This window comes from Protopterus annectens, chromosome 10.part0 (genome assembly GCF_019279795.1).
Source record: "Protopterus annectens isolate FY-2018-M chromosome 10.part0, PAN1.0, whole genome shotgun sequence".
Lineage (NCBI taxonomy): Eukaryota > Metazoa > Chordata > Ceratodontiformes > Protopteridae > Protopterus > Protopterus annectens.
Window position 1 is genome coordinate 1,773,389,611 of NC_056744.1, and position 16,672 is coordinate 1,773,406,282.

Below are 16,672 nucleotides of genomic sequence, written 5' to 3' on the forward strand. Positions count from 1 at the left end.
TTTGAAAAAGTGATATTTTGTGAGTTTCACCTACTTTGGATGGCACAGTGGTGCAGCAGTTGTGTTGTTGCCTCACAGCAAGAGGTTCTCTGGTTTGATTCTCAGCTGGGTTGCCTTCTGTGCAGAGTCTGCATGTCCTCTCTGCGTTTGTTTGGGTTTGCTCCAGTTTCCTCCCACATTATAAAGACATGTGCCTGGATTGTTTCTCTCCGGGTCTCTGCTGGAAATTGACTTTGTTCCAAGTCAGACTTTCCAGTAAACAAATGTTAAATAAAATTCTTCTTTCCCCGATTAAGACTGATATATTTCTTGGCTTACAATCTCAACTAATTAGGGATGTTCTTAGTGGCTGCAAGGTTTATTTACCTTCAGACTGTAAAAGGTTTAACAAGTTTACTACCCCATGAATGGGAAAGAATGCAGCTTTATACAACAGGACAAAGTCAAAGGGCAGGATTCACGAAGCCTCCGTGTAAGAGTTATAACTCTTACACGGAGGCTGCAGTTAAACAGAGTGATGTCAGCATGCTTTGCATATTCATGAGAGCATGCTGAATCACACCTAAGGCTAACATGGTCCGTGTAAGACAGTAGGGGGCGTGTCCGTAGGCCGAGCCCTGTAAGCAGACATGCCCCCAGAAGAGTAAAAGTGCCCAAAGTAAACACCCACGACAGAGTCCACAGAAATGTGAATAAACACAACACAACACATGCTCCCACAGACTATGAACATAAAATATATAAATAAACATGTTATATATTTTTTTTAAATTGTAAAAATGTTTAACCGTGAGTGCGCTCGTTTGCACGGGCGTGCCCGTAGCGCAGCTACAGTTAGCAGTCAGTGGGAAAGCATATAAGAACTAAATATGCAAAGTAAGCCAAGAAGCAATAGCGTAGCGGTAGAGATGTTGGCTGAAGAGCAGACATTCATGGTGCGAGCCCCCACAACACCAATTTTTATTTTTAGCAAAATAAGCATGAAACAAGTCCCTGACAAATATGTACACATAAAACCACATTTTATGTAAAATGTAATGAAATAGCCCATTTATATTGAAGAAATGTGAGGTAACAAAAGAATAAAAAATGCCAGATGTGCCCATAGCTGAGCTACAATTTAACAGGGTATGTGCATCTGCCCGTATGTGAGCAGTGGTTTAACTGGTGCAAAATGAGTGCCCGTAGCTGAGCAGTGGTTTAACACACTGAATCTAAGTGCCCTTAGCTGAGCTGAGCGTAATATGTGTGCCGATAGCCAAATGAGGCTTAAACCAGCGTACCCCATTTGCACGGAGCTGCGTACCGCGCAAACAAGCTAACCGACGGGCAACGTTCAGCAAGCCGTATCAAAACTGCCTTTACACAGACACACCCCTCAGCATGTCTACACAGTCATGAAAAGTAAAAAGTAGTGGCGAGGTTCGAACCCAGGATACTGCACACCATAGTCGAGGTACCAAACCACTAAGCCATGACAGCAGTACCTACAAATGCAATAATAGCTAATATATAGGAATGAATACAAACTGGAGCATGACAATGCAAGTTTACTGAAGTTGATACAATTCCAAAATGGCCAATCACAGATATGTGCGGGAAAAACAGACTATATAAGCCCCATAGGTGGGAATACACAGCATAAACGATTGTAGAACGGAACTGCAGGCAGAATGACAGGTGTAGGAGAGGGCAGTTGCTTTCGAGCACAGAGGTGGGGCGTTGAGGAGTCCAGGTACATGGTCTGGCTCCTAGTCCACAATCATGAAGCCCAACCCATGCAGGGCCAGGTCCTCTGGGGAGCATACAGGGCTGAGGCGTGGGACCGGTTCGCTCATGATCTCACCAGTGTCACAGGGATTCCAAGGACTGGTGAGCAGGTCCGTCACCACCATGCGGACCTGAAGAGATGCAAGCAGGACCAACTGAACCTTTGGATCCAGGAGGCCCAGCAAATGCCCAACGCCCCACTACTGAGTAAGTTACATTTAATTATGTATGTAAGAAATTAAACTAGCTGATATTATGGAGATGTGTATTCCAATATTACTTCATTTATATTACAGCTGCAGGTGTCCGTTCTGTGAACCGCAGAGCCTATGGTGATAGGCTGGTGCAGTTGCACCACCAGGCAGGTCAGTAATACACTACCAGTAACTGTAAAGAAATATAAAAGTATGACAGTCAGCAAAAGAGTGCAGTGTAGTCACTAAGGAATAAAATGTGCAAGTTAACAGTGTGAAAGTGTCTGTAAGTATTGCTTGATTACAAAAGTGTGTTTTAGCCTGTAAGCCAAACAGAAAAATGAAAATGTCTGACATAAATTCTGAAATAAAAATGCCCCACCTGTAAGAAAATAGTACACAACCTGCAGCAGGCTGAAACGTATAGCTGCAGAAGATGATGAAATCACGTGTGAAATATATCCCTGTTGAAATACTGAAACATGACAGAAGTGAGACTGCTGGAAAGGATTGTAATAACTACAGGTAAAACATGTCAATAAAGCCTAGAAGTAAGTACCATCCTGAATAGTAAAATGAAAACAAGTGAGAGAGTGTGAGAAAGTGTCATGAATTCAGCAATACAGTAGTAATAACCCCTGAATAAAGTATGCTGCAGTCAAGACAGAATGAAATGCATGTGAGAATCAAAACCAAACAGTGAAATTTGTTCAAAGTGTTGCTGCATCTGGAATGTGTATCCCAAAATCTGGATATGTTGCTCTCAGTCTGCAATATGCAGATAGTATGATTGTCTGATATACCAAACATCCACACTTGTCTACAGCTATATAAAGCAAATGTAGCAGGATGACCAAAAGGAGAAACAGTCCCCAACTATGAAAGATACAAAACAATTGCTGTTTCTCTGTAGGTGGATTCAAGATTCAAAAAGTCACTGTTGAATACAAATAAATACTTCGTCTTTATTGGATTTTGTTGAGCGCTTTCATCTAAACATATATAGATTTCATCAGAACAAGGAACTGCCCTATGGCTAACACTTTATATAAGAATCATACTTAATTAATTAATTAATTACTAAATGCATACCTAATTTTTAAAGTGCTAGTGCTACATTAACATACAGTACTTCAATACATATTTTAATACATATTTTAAAAAACGTTCCTCTTAAAACTACATGATGTGCAAACCATATAAAACATTAAAAAACATTAAAAACATTTGCTAATATTAACTTTATATGTTATGCTATATATCTCAAGAGTGGAAATGCATCACTCAATGTGTATACCAAAAAGTGAATGAAATATAGGTTTTATTATATTATAAAAAAGATAAATGTAGCAGGATGATGTAGCTGAACAAAGCTAGATATGAATGTGTATGAAGAACAATAAAATGTATATTGATGTTGCAGTAACAGTCCTATCACCAAGTTGAAATAGTTATCATATAGGAAACTGTAGTTAGAACAGTAGTGTGTATATATCTGTAGCTATTAGAAATGTACAGCATATGTATTGGTATTTGAAGGTGTTAATATTATTTTCTTCACCCCACCCTATAACCACATATAACCCTTTCCACGTGAAAATGGTATGTGCAATCACAATTAACACCCCTGGACGTTTGTCCTGTTGGGTCATATATATTTGCATGTCCGTTGATGCATCTGCCCTGTTCATACATCCAAACCTGATGGCCTGTTGCCATCAATTAACCCTGCATGTTTTTGGACTGTGTATTGCTGTTCAAATTATGCATGTGTTATGCACGCTGTTCAGTGGTGTGAATATCTGGGTGTTTGGTTAATGGGAATACTAATGCATGCTGTTACAACTAATTGTGAATGGTATTATATGTCACTAACCCAAACTGTCATGACATAGGGCAGCGCCGGTTAAGCAGGTTTAAACTATTCGGGCTTCCTAAAGTCCACTCTTCAAATTTTCCCTTAAAACTACCTTCCTCGAACTATTCTACTGATCTAATCAGCGTATCCTATAACTAAAAAGATCATCTCTACTTGACTCCAAGTAGACTATTCTCTATCTGTTAAACCTAGCACTTGCTCCTACAGTACTTATTACCTTGTTACGGCACTCTTATAGATAGCACCCCAAGAAGGCAAACCCCCATTTCTCAGTCACCCACGGCCCCCGGAATCTCAAAGTTTTTTTGTCTAGTCCTTCTAGCATGTCGAGGGATCAGTTGCTAGTGTCCTCTCCTGCTCAGCTGGTGAACCTGGGAATATTGAGGCAATGTTACAATTGTCTCATGTACACAGACAACCCTCTCCTCCTCTCACAAAACACAAATACATGCGAGAGATGCAACTATACGGCCAAACTGGAGGCTGAGCTCTCTCAACATAGGACTGGCAAGACCAGTCAGGAGGAAAAGGTTACCACACACACTATAGACCCAGTCTCACATAGTACCATCTCAACCTCAAATCATACACATAAACACACAAAGACATACTTGGAGGCTCTGATCAAAAATCTACCAAAACAGCAGAGGCCACCAAAGCAGACACCCAAACAACCACCACCTCAGAACACAACACCTGCAACACATAGACCACACAGTCAGAGTGTCAAACAGTCACAGCCCTTAAGGCCAAACACAATGCCAGACACACTAGTCATTGGTGACTCCATAGTCAGACACACTGACGTCCCGCTCACCAGACTGAGTAAGGAGAAGGTCACAGTAAGCTGCCTGTCGGGCGCTAGAATCCGCCACATAACGCATGCACTCAGGTCTCTCAACAGCAGGTACAAATACGACTCAGTCATTGTCCACGCTGGTGTAAACGACCTGAGACGTACCTCCTTGGACTACATGAAAAGAGACATTGAGGAGCTCTCGGATTATATAGCCCAGGCAGGTATGACCCTGACCTTGAGCAGTATCCTACCTTCACCAAGAATGATGCCACAATACAGAGATAAGATGATCAGCTTTAACAATTGGCTTAAACTCTGGTGTCATTCAAAGGGGATCCAATGTCTGTCTGCCTGGGATGACATGCTGGACAAGCCACGCTGCTTCGCAAGGGACGGCTTGCACCTGTCACCCCTGGGATTCCGGATGTTGGCAAAGGCTCTTGCCACCCCCATAGTGCCTTTTTAGGCAAGGCTCAAATTCTAAACCTACCACCCTAGAACACAAAAAGGAAAAAACTAAGGGTAATGCTGCTCAATGCCAGAAGTCTAAATCTCAAAATGCAATCGAGGTCCTTCTCAGTATGGAGAACATCGATGTCTGTGCTGTGACAGAAACCTGGTTCAAGGCTCCAGAGAGCACCCCAGCACTATCAGGTTTTGCCTCATATCATGCGTTCGCCCCAAAATCCGGAAAACACCAAGAAAGGAGGGGTATCCATATTCATCAAGGACACCCACACCTCCAGACTGGTAACGCATGATGCATCGGAAACCATCCAGGTGCAATTAACCATAGGCAAGACTGCTCTGCAAATTGTAGCATGTTACAGGCCACCCTCACAAACTCAGGAACCTCACATGGCCTTCCTGAAAACACTAGAGGGATAAATGTATCACCAAACACCATCATACTAGGTGACTTCAATTACCCTAATATAGACTGGGTACACTACTCAAGCCCAAACACCCTAGCCCAAAAGTTCCTGGAATTCATAAACTCAAATGCCATGGAACAACTAGTCACCATCCCACAAGAGGAGAAAACATACTTGATCTCATCATCACGACCATGGGAGCACAATGTTCAACACCGGCGCTGTACCCCTCACTGGTCCCATCAGACCACAAACTAATCTCCCTGCAGGTCCTCTTCCCACCCCACCTGAAATAAAAGACCACAGTAAAGAACTTCTCAAAGCTGACTTCACACTTCTAAAGACTAGTGTGGTCTCCTTTAAGGCCCCGATGTGGAAAACAGTACTCAAGCCACTGAATCACTTACAAATGCCTTCTACCAGCACCTGCAGGACTGCATGGATAAGGCAATCCCAAGCAAAACAAAGACTCTTTGTACCAAAGGCAAGCGTCCAGTCTGGTGGACCCCAGCCATAAACAAACTCTACAACAAAAGGAGGAAGCTACTACAAGATATAGCAAATTCCTTAAAGGTAAGACACCCTTGATCACTATAAGTAAAAACTAAGAGCTCTCATAAAATCATCCAAAGCAAATTTTGAGAGAAAAATAGCTAAAGACTCAAAAGACAATCATAAGGCCTTCTTTAGCTATGTTAGAAACCTGGGAGGAAACTCCCAGATATGTTCAGAACTAGTTCAAAATGATGTGAAGATTACTGATCCTACAGACATTGCCAACATACTGGCTGATAGGTTCAGTGCAAACTTCTCCCAAAAGGAGAGATATCTATACCAAGCGATTGCAGCCCCCAAACATCTCCAACGCCCAAGTGAGAACTGCTCTCTCCAAAGCAAAAACACAGCATCCATGGGACCTGATGGTGTCCCCGGCTGTGTGCTCCACGAACTCAACGAGGAATTAAACCCACAGCTAGGACAGCTGTTTAATCATAGTCTTACCTCTGGATATGTACCCAGGAGTGGCGCACTGCAACTGTGGTCCCACTTCACAAAGCGGTGCCTCCACCGACCCTGGAAATTACCGGCCCATTAGCTTGACAAGCCTTATCTGTAAAGCCATGGAGAGGATCATAATGGACCTCATAAATAAAGACATAGGGAATTTGCAGACTTTGGATCCATCCCAGTTTGGCTTTGTCAAAGGCAGATCATGCCTTCTAAACTTGGTTGACTTTTTCGAAACAGTCACCAAAGCCATTGATGAGGGAAAGGCAGTCCATACAGCCTACCTCGATCTGGCGAAGGCCTTCGATACAATACCCCACTCGGGTATCATTGAAAAACTCATCAGCTTAAATGTTAACCCATACATCACAAGATGGCTGAGTGACAGAACCCACAGGGTCAGAGTTGCTGGCGCCATGTCAGACTCAAAGCCTGTCACAAGTGGTGTACCACAGGGCTCAGTCCTGGGCCCACTCTTGTTTGGCATCTACTTTTCCGAAGTACAAGCAAACACAGGAGGGTTATGGCTGACAAAGTTTGCAGATGACTGCAAACTGGGCGCCATAGTAGAAAACACATCTGACACAGATATCCTTCAGAAGGGTCTCACAGAAACGGATAACTGGTGCCAGAGCCATGGCCTAAAGTTAAATGCCAAAAAATGCATAGTCATACCCTTCGGGAAAAACAAGGTTACCCCGAGCTACCAAATAGGTGGCAATCCACTGAGCACAGAAGAAGTTATCAGGGACCTGGGGACCCAAGTTGATAGTAGTCTGTCATTCGACACCCATGTAGCCAAAGTAGTTAGGAAGACCTTCTACATTGCCCACCTTATCATGAAGGGATTCTCATCTAGATCAAGGGAGGTCATAGTCTCCCTATACTCATCACTCATCAGACCAATAATTGAGTACAATGCCCCATTCGGAATGTATCTAACCCGACACCTGCAGCAGCTTGAGAGGCCACAAATGTTCCTCACCAAAAGGATAAAGGGTCTCAAACATCTGTCCTATGCTGCCCGACTGAAAGAACTTCAACTCTATTCAGTCGCTTACCGCCTGCTCAGAGGTGACCTTTGCCTAACATACAAGGCCATGTCAAACCCAGATTTGATGAATATGCTTCACCTCAAAAAATCTAGATCTGTCAGAGCCACAAGGGCGGGAGACTTAAACCTTGACACGGCTATTAATAGGACGTGCTGGAGGGATAGATTCATCACCCAAAGACTCCCTATGCTGTGGAACAAAATCCCGGTATATGTGAGGCAGAGCACCTCGCTGGCCTTGTTCAAGAGAAATCTTGACCAATGGATGGGAGATCGCAGATATACCCCAGGGATTACCTCAGTGTCACTGCTCGACAGAGGCACAGCAAAATAATGGGTATAGTTCCCCATACTAAAGGGGTGGCGTAAGCCACAAAACTATGGGCTAGGCTTGTAAATGCCCTCGGGCAGATAGCCTAGTATGAACCTATGAACCTATGAACCTATGACAGGGAAGGTGGGTTCCAGCGGACCCACCTCTCCCACTTCAGCTGGCGAGTGCACCTGGCACTAGTGCCGAGTCTGGACCCTCCTCCAGTGGCCCTGTGCCACCTGCGGGTGAAAGCGCTGCAGGGGATGGGGCTCGTCCCCCCTCTGCAAGTGTGGCTGGAGGAGAACCACCACTCACCCTCCGTAGCGTCCGGACTGTGGTGTGTAGGGAGATTCGGGACTCTGTTCTCGAGCCCCTACACCAGCTTGAGGCATGGGTGGCACAACTTACGGGCATGCCTGTTGCCCGCCTACAGCCCCCAGCACAGCCCCATCCTGGGCAGTGAAGGAACAGTGGCAACTGTCTATGGGTGGGGATATCAGTTCCACTGTTGCCATCTGTCGGCTCATGGGCTCTGGATATCCAAACCTCCGTCCCCGTCAATTGTGTAACCCCCACGTGTCATACACGCCTGTATGCGTCTTGTTTGTCTTGTCTGTTTACCTATCCAACCTATCTCCCTATCTCCCCAGCTGTACCGACTTCCTTCACCTGACATACCACTCTCACCTGAAAAAAAAAAAAAAAAAGGGCACTCTGTACCCACAAAAAAATTACGCCCCATACATAGCTGCCCATTCCGCACATATGTCTACCAGACATGGAAACTATCAATTACAATTGGCTGTACAACAAGTATTACTGTTGTCCTTACACCTCTCTCAGGGGTGGAAGGTATCAAATGTCACACCAAATTACAAACATATGCACAGCTGTTGCTGATGAAGGAATGGGCAGCTATGGGCCTTACCTATATCCCTCCTGCAAAACCCAAGCTTGTTTCCCTACTGTCTTACCCTCTTTGTGACCCCTTTTTCACCACTTTCCTGTCTCCCCATTTTCATTTCTTTCAAAGAAAATAGTGCGGGTGTGCGCAAGAGTAAGCACGTTTAAGCAGTTGTAAGCGGGTGTGCACTTGTGTGCGCGGAGCTAAACGCCAGTGCGCATGCGTGAGCTCTGCGCAAACCAGTGCTAACCCAGTTACAACTGCTTAAAAGTGCCTTAGTCACTTTGATTGACAGGTCCTGTAGTCAGTTCAGAAGCAAAATAAAATTCCACTGGTAGTCCCGAACCTAGGACCTTGGAAACAGTAGTCTGCATGACTTACCATTAAGCCATGACTCTTATACAAGAACATTGTGCTAAAATAAATATATCATGTAATAGTAGGAATGAATGTAAAGGGAATATAGGATGTGTAGTACATAAAGCATGTCATTTAGAATTACTGTCAAAACTAGTGGATTTCCATAATAGTAGTGTGTGAACAGAAACAGCCATGCTAGTTGGTAGCTAGTAGGTAATAATGTCACTATAGCAGCTTGCAAGCCACACACATACTCACAGCAGGATAATCACTGCCCATACCCCACAATCTCTTACAGGAACACATCCGGACCAAGTAATAAAATATGAGGAGCAAAGGCCCAAAACCAGGGACACATTACAAATAATGTTACAACAAACGCAGACAGTTCAGAGAGTAACAGGGTCTGCATTTTGTGGGATGTTTGGAAGGGTATGAAGTCTGAAACTTGAATGTCTGTCACTATATTCTGACTTGAGCCCAGAGTGATTTGCCAGAAAAAGCTGTGCATGAGATATTGACCAAAATATGAGGCAGAAATGTGGATAACCTGCAAATATTTGTACACATGAGAGGTCTGACACCACCATATTTGAATAGTTAAGAGCCTAGACATAGCAACAGTGAATGACTTACAGGGATGCCCCACAGACTCCATGTGAAATGTACAAACAGTAGGCAGAAAGGTGTAACAACACATGCAATGGTAACTATGGAGTCCTGAAAGTATTCACCACTTGCATGGCAGAATAAGTGTAGTAATATATATGCTCATGCTAACCCACAGTCACAACTGCAGCATACCAGACAATTTAATGGGTGTACCCACTGATATGTACCATTCCATGAGGCAGATAACAGATGAACCTGAGAGTCTCTGGGGCCTGCTCAGCAGCATACTCAAATACCCTAATAGATGTCAAGGCCCACACCATGGCCAGACCACACTGCATGCTGTAACACCCTAGCAGACATAGCAAGCATTCCAAGGTGTGAATGTACACGGAAAATAGGAAAGCTACAGCAGCACACTACAGTCAGGACACCTAGCAGGCATACAAGTAGTGACTGTAAAGGGCAAATATTGAAGCCTTAGCAACAAAGTGCAAGCAAAAGTGAAAGGAAAGCACACACATACACACATTAACAGTAGTAGTAGTTGTAGGTGTCAGTGTACATACACAGTTAGTACAGGAAACTGGAGAAATGAATGGAGGGATGTTAATCTACAACACAGCTGGAAATATGAGAGAGATACCAACCTTTACACTCACAGAACACTGTCCACAGCATATCAGCATGGTCCCTGCCCTTAAAATCTGAAAGGGCTACGCCTATCTCACATACCTTTTTATAGCACTGTTCTGAAATCATAGTGAGAACTGCAATCAGTACACAACTGGCTGCATGCAATTAGCAAATGCTGTCTAACAACTGGTGCAAAGGCCATCACATGGGCATATGCAGATACCTACAAAAGTATGCTGTACTCCCAGTCCACACATGCAATACTTTCATTGCACCCTGAGGAGGACGTGAGAGACAGACAGACAGACAGACAGAGAGAAAGAGAGAGAGAGACAGAGACAGAGAAAATTGAAATTAAGCAGACACAAACAAAACTGTTCAGCAACAGCCACCTGAAAGCTGACAACTGGGAAGTGGGGCAGCAGGACAGAAAACCAGACGGCAACACAAGCAGCTGTGACAAACACAGGTAATGTAAAGTAATACTATAACGGTCTACATACTGTGAACCCTCCATATGTGTCATTGGTCTGTATCCATATGTATATGAAGATGTGTAAAGGGCAGGGGACATACAGTAACTATCAGTGAAGGCTGTATATACATTTGTATGTGACAGCATCTATGTGCACATATCAATGTAGGTTGACTGTAGGTTGTAGTGCAATGTACAAAGTAGGTTTCACAGTTATGTATGTTTAGCAGTATGTTAATGTGTGTATACAGTATGGTAGACAAACATGTTGATATACCTGTCTATCATATGGATACGTATGTATGTCAACATATGTATGTCAACATATGTATGTATATATATATATATATATATATATATATATATATATATGATATGCATATATGTATACATACATAGAGAGAGATGCAGGAATACATAGACAAATGTAGATAGATAGAATATGTACAAACATATATATGTAATGCACACATACAGATATAGATATATGTAGATACATATACATAGACAGACTGATCTGACTATCTACAGGTATGACTGTATATGACGACCTCAACACACCCTGTCCCAACCCCTCTGTCACTCTCTCACCCCCTCTGTGTCCCCCCCTCCACATCTATAGCAATATATGTACATCAATATATATATGTGTATATGTATACAGATATATATATATATATATATATATATATATATATATATACATATAGATATATCTATATACGGTTCTACCTGACATAGCCGAAACCACACAACACCGACAACCACATCACCGACACCACATATTCGACAGTCCATAAACACGAAACCACACATAACCGACAACGAAATAACCGACGGTACACAAACACGAAACCCCATACACTGCACACACCACAATAACAATTATTAAAAACAAAACACATCCCCATTCCACAAACCACACACACAACACAAGCACACCAAAATCCTTACAAGCCCACACTAAACCTTACCCTAACCCTAAGGTCCGTCACTATCGCACACTTACCTACCCGCTCCCTAACCCTAACTCACTTAACCCGCCCCTATCGCTTCCTAACCCTAACTCACTTAACCCACCCCTATCGCTCCCTAACCCTAACTCACTTACCCCACCCCTATCGCTCCCTAACCCTAACTCACTTAACCCACCCCTATCGCTCCCTAACCCTAACTCACTTAACCCACCCCTATCCCCACAGACCGTCAATCTCCACACTTACCTGCCTCGCAGCCTAACGTCCGTCACTACCGCATACTCACACAGCCTTTCCCCATGTCGGCATCCTCGGCGTTGGTGTTGTCATCCGTCGTGTCGGTCTTCTGCATTGTCGATGTTCTGCCACTCGCGATTCGCGTCGGTCTTCTTCGTTTTCGATCTTCTGGAGCTCCGAATTCCGCTGTCGGTCTTCTGCGCTGTCGACGAAGTCAGGTAGAACCCTATATACATATATATATATATATATATATATATATATATATATATAGAGAGAGAGAGAGAGAGAGATGTATATAAATTCTGTGTGAGGCACATGTGTACAGATGTATTGCAACAGGTGCCTGGTGACAAAGGCATGGAGTGAACACCAGTGTCAAAACCGGAGTACCATACCACATTTCAATATCACCTACACCAGTAACCACCAGATATGTGATTGGCTGCCCACCACTGCATGTGTCAGGGGTGAACAGGGTTATAAATGTGTACAATAGTGGCCCCAATGATATTCACAGTGGCACACTATTCCTGGAATACCTGCACATGGTATGTGTCAGCAGACATGGTGTGTCAGCTATGGACATGTAGGTTGGTGTACCCCTCCACACCACATAATGGATGCCATGGTATGGACCTCACATGACAGCTACAGATATGGAGAAGGACACAGTGACATGCACAACACTGTGACAATGCACTCAAACACATTACCATTGCACAGCGACTGACACCACCACAGAGTACACATATACTACCCACATAGAGGTTACCACTCCCAGATTTACATACGTAAGTCACACCCATGACAGATGTCCAACAACCATAGTAACACCTCACACCATCCACAACCTAAATGACTGCTGTGTGTCCATGCCACTGCAATAGAGAGCACATGTGGAGGTAAAAGTTCCTACCCACAGATAAGACATACCCTGCAATAAACCACACAGTGTTAAGAAGCAAGACTCCCCATGAGTACATGTCACACATACCCCTGCTGAATGTTAGTCAGATAGGTAATATGTCATATGAGTCACCCTGTGTAACTGTGTGACAGCAGCAGGTACCATCACAACCTCAAATCATACACATAAACACACAAAGACATACTCGGAGACTCTGATCAAAAATCTACCAAAACAGCAGAGGCCACCAAAGCAGACACCCAAACAACTACCACCTCAGAACACAACACCTGCAACACATAGACCACACAGTCAGAGTGTCAAGCAGTCACAGCCCTTAAGGCCAAACACAATGCCAGACACACTAGTCATTGGTGACTCCATAGTCAGACACACTGACGTCCCGCTCACCAGACTGAGTAAGGAGAAGGTCACAGTAAGCTGCCTGTCGGGCGCTAGAATCTGCCACATAATGCATGCACTCAGGTCTCTCAACAGCAGGTACAAGTACGACTCAATCATTGTCCACGCTGGTGTAAACGACCTGAGACGTACCTCCTTGGACTACATGAAAAGAGAGATTGAGGAGCTCTGATTATGTAGCCCAAGCAGGTATGACCCTGACCTTGAGCAGTATCCTACCTTCACCAAGAATGATGCCACAATACAGAGATAAGATGATCAGCTTTAACAATTGGCTTAAACTCTGGTGTCATTCAAAGGGGATCCAATATCTGTCTGCCTGGGATGACATGCTGGACAAGCCACGCTGCTTCCATAAGGGACGGCTTGCACCTGTCACCCTGGGATTCGGATTTTGGCAAAGGCTCTTGCCACCCCCATAGTGCCTTTTTTAGGCAAGGCTCAAATTCTAAACCTACCACCCTAGAACACAACAAAGAAAAAAAACTAAGGGTAATGCTGCTCAATGCCAGAAGTCTCAACCTCAAGATGCACGCACTCGAGGCCCTTCTCAGTATGGAGAACATCAATGTCTGTGCTGTGACAGAAACCTGGTTCAAGGCTCCTGAGAGCACCCCAGCACTATCAGGTTTTACCTTGTATCATGCGTTCCGGCCCCAAAATCCGGACAATACCAAGAAAGGTGGGGAGGTATCCATATTCATCAAGGACACCCACACCTCAAGATTGGTGGCAACGCACGATGCATCGGAAACCATCCAGGTGCAATTAACCATAGGTAAGACTGCTCTGCAATTTGTAGCATGTTACAGGCCACCCTCGCAAACTCAGGAACCTCACATGGCCTTCCTGAAAACACTGGAGGGGATAAATGTATCTCCAAACACCATCATACTAGGTGACTTCAACTACCCTAATATAGACTGGGAACACTACTCAAGCCCAAACACTCTAGCCCAAAAGTTCCTGGAATTCATAAACTCAAATGCCATGGAACAACTAGTCACCATCCCCACAAGAGGAGAAAACATACTTGATCTCATCATCACGAACATGGGAGCACAATGTTCAACACCGGAAGTATACCCCTCACTGGTGAGATCAGATCACAAACTAATCTCGCTGGAGGTCCTCATCCCGCCCCCACCTGAAATAAAAAAGACCACAGTAAAGAACTTCTCGACTTCACACTTCTAAAGACTAGTGTGGTCTCCTTTAAGGCCCCTGGCGGTAAACATTACTCAAACCGCTGAATCACTTACAAATGCCATCTACCAGCACCTGCAGGGCTGCATGGATCAGGCATTCCCAAGCAAAACAAAGACTCTTTGTACCAAAGGCAAGCGTCCAGTCTGGTGGACCCCAGCCATAAACAAACTCTACAACAAAAGGAGAAAGCTACTACAAGATAGAGCAAAATCCTTAAAAGGTAAGACACCGCTGATCACTATAAGTAATAAGCTAAGAGCTCTCATAAAATCATCCAAAGCTAATTTTGAGAGAAAAATAGCTAAGGACTCTAAAGACAACCATAAGGCATTCTTTAGCTATGTCAGAAAACTAGGAGGAAACTCCCAGATATGCTCAGAATTAGTTCAAAATGATGTGAAGATTACTGATCCTACAGACATTGCCAACATACTGGCTGACAGGTTCAGTGCAAACTTCTCCCCCCCTCCCCCCCTAAAGGAGAGATATCTATACCAAATTATTGTAGCCCCCCAAACATCTCTAACACCCAGGTGAGAACTGCTCTCTCCAAGGCAAAGAACACAGCATCCATGGGACCTGATGGTGTCCCCGGCTGTGTGCTCCACGAACTCAACGAGGAATTAAACCCACAGTTAGGACAGCTGTTTAATCTTAGTCTCACCTCTGGATACGTACCCAGGGAGTGGCCCACAGCGACTGTGGTCCCACTCCACAAAGGCGGTGCCTCCACCGACCCTGGAAATTACTGTCGCATTAGCTTGACAAGCCTTATCTGCAAAGCCATGGAGAGGATCATAATGGATCTCATAAATAAAGACATAGGGAATTTGCAGACCTTGGATCCAACCCAGTTTGGCTTTGTCAAAGGCAGATCATGCCTTTTAAACTTGGTTGACTTTTTTGAAACAGTCACCAAGGCCATTGACGAGGGAAAGGCAGTCCATACAGCCTACCTAGACCTGGCGAAGGCTTTCGATACAATACCCCACTCGGGTATCATTGAAAAGCTCACCAACTTAAATGTAAACCCATACATTACAAGATGGGTTGCAAACTGGCTGAGTGACAGAACCCACAGGGTCAGAGTTGCTGGCACCATGTCAGACTCAAAGCCTGTCACAAGTGGTGTCCAACAGGGCTCAGTCCTGGGCCCACTCTTGTTTGGCATCTACTTTCCTGAAGTACAAGCAAACACTGGAGGGTTATGGCTGACAAAGTTTGCAGATGACTGCAAACTGGGCGCCGTGAAACACATCTGACACAGATATCCTTCAGAAGGGTCTCACAGAAACGGATAACTGGTGCCAGAGCCATGGCCTAAAGTTAAATGCCAAGAAATGCATAGTCATACCCTTCGGGAAAAACAAGATTACCCCTAGCTACCATATAGGTGGCAATCCCCTGATCACAGAAGAAGTTATCAGGGACCTGGGGACACAGGTTGACAGTAGCCTTTCATTCGACACTCATATTGCTAAAGTAGTTAGGAAGACCTTCTACATTGCCCACCTTATCATAAAGGGATTCACATCTAGATCAAGGGAGGTCATAGTCTCCCTATACTCTTCACTCATCAGACCAATGATTGAGTACAATGCCCCATTCAGAATGTATCTGACCCGACACTTGCAGCAGCTGGAGAGGCCACAAAAGTTCCTCACCAAAAGGATAAATGGTCTCAAAAATCTGTCTTATGCTGCCCGACTGAAAGAACTCCAGTTATATTCAGTTGCTTACCGCTTGCTCAGAGGTGACCTGTGCCTGACATACAAGGCCATGTCAAACCCAGATTTGATGAACATGCTTCATCTCAAAAAATCTAGATCCCTCAGAGCCACAAGGGCGGGAGACTTAAACCTCGACACGGTTATTAATAGGACGTGCTGGAGGTATAGATTCATCACCCAAAGACTCCCTATGCTGTGGAACAAAATCCCGGTTTATGTGAGGCAGAGCACCTTGCTGGCCTTGTTCAAGAGGAATCTTGACCAATGGATGGGAGATCGCAGATACACCCCAGGGGTTACCTCAGTG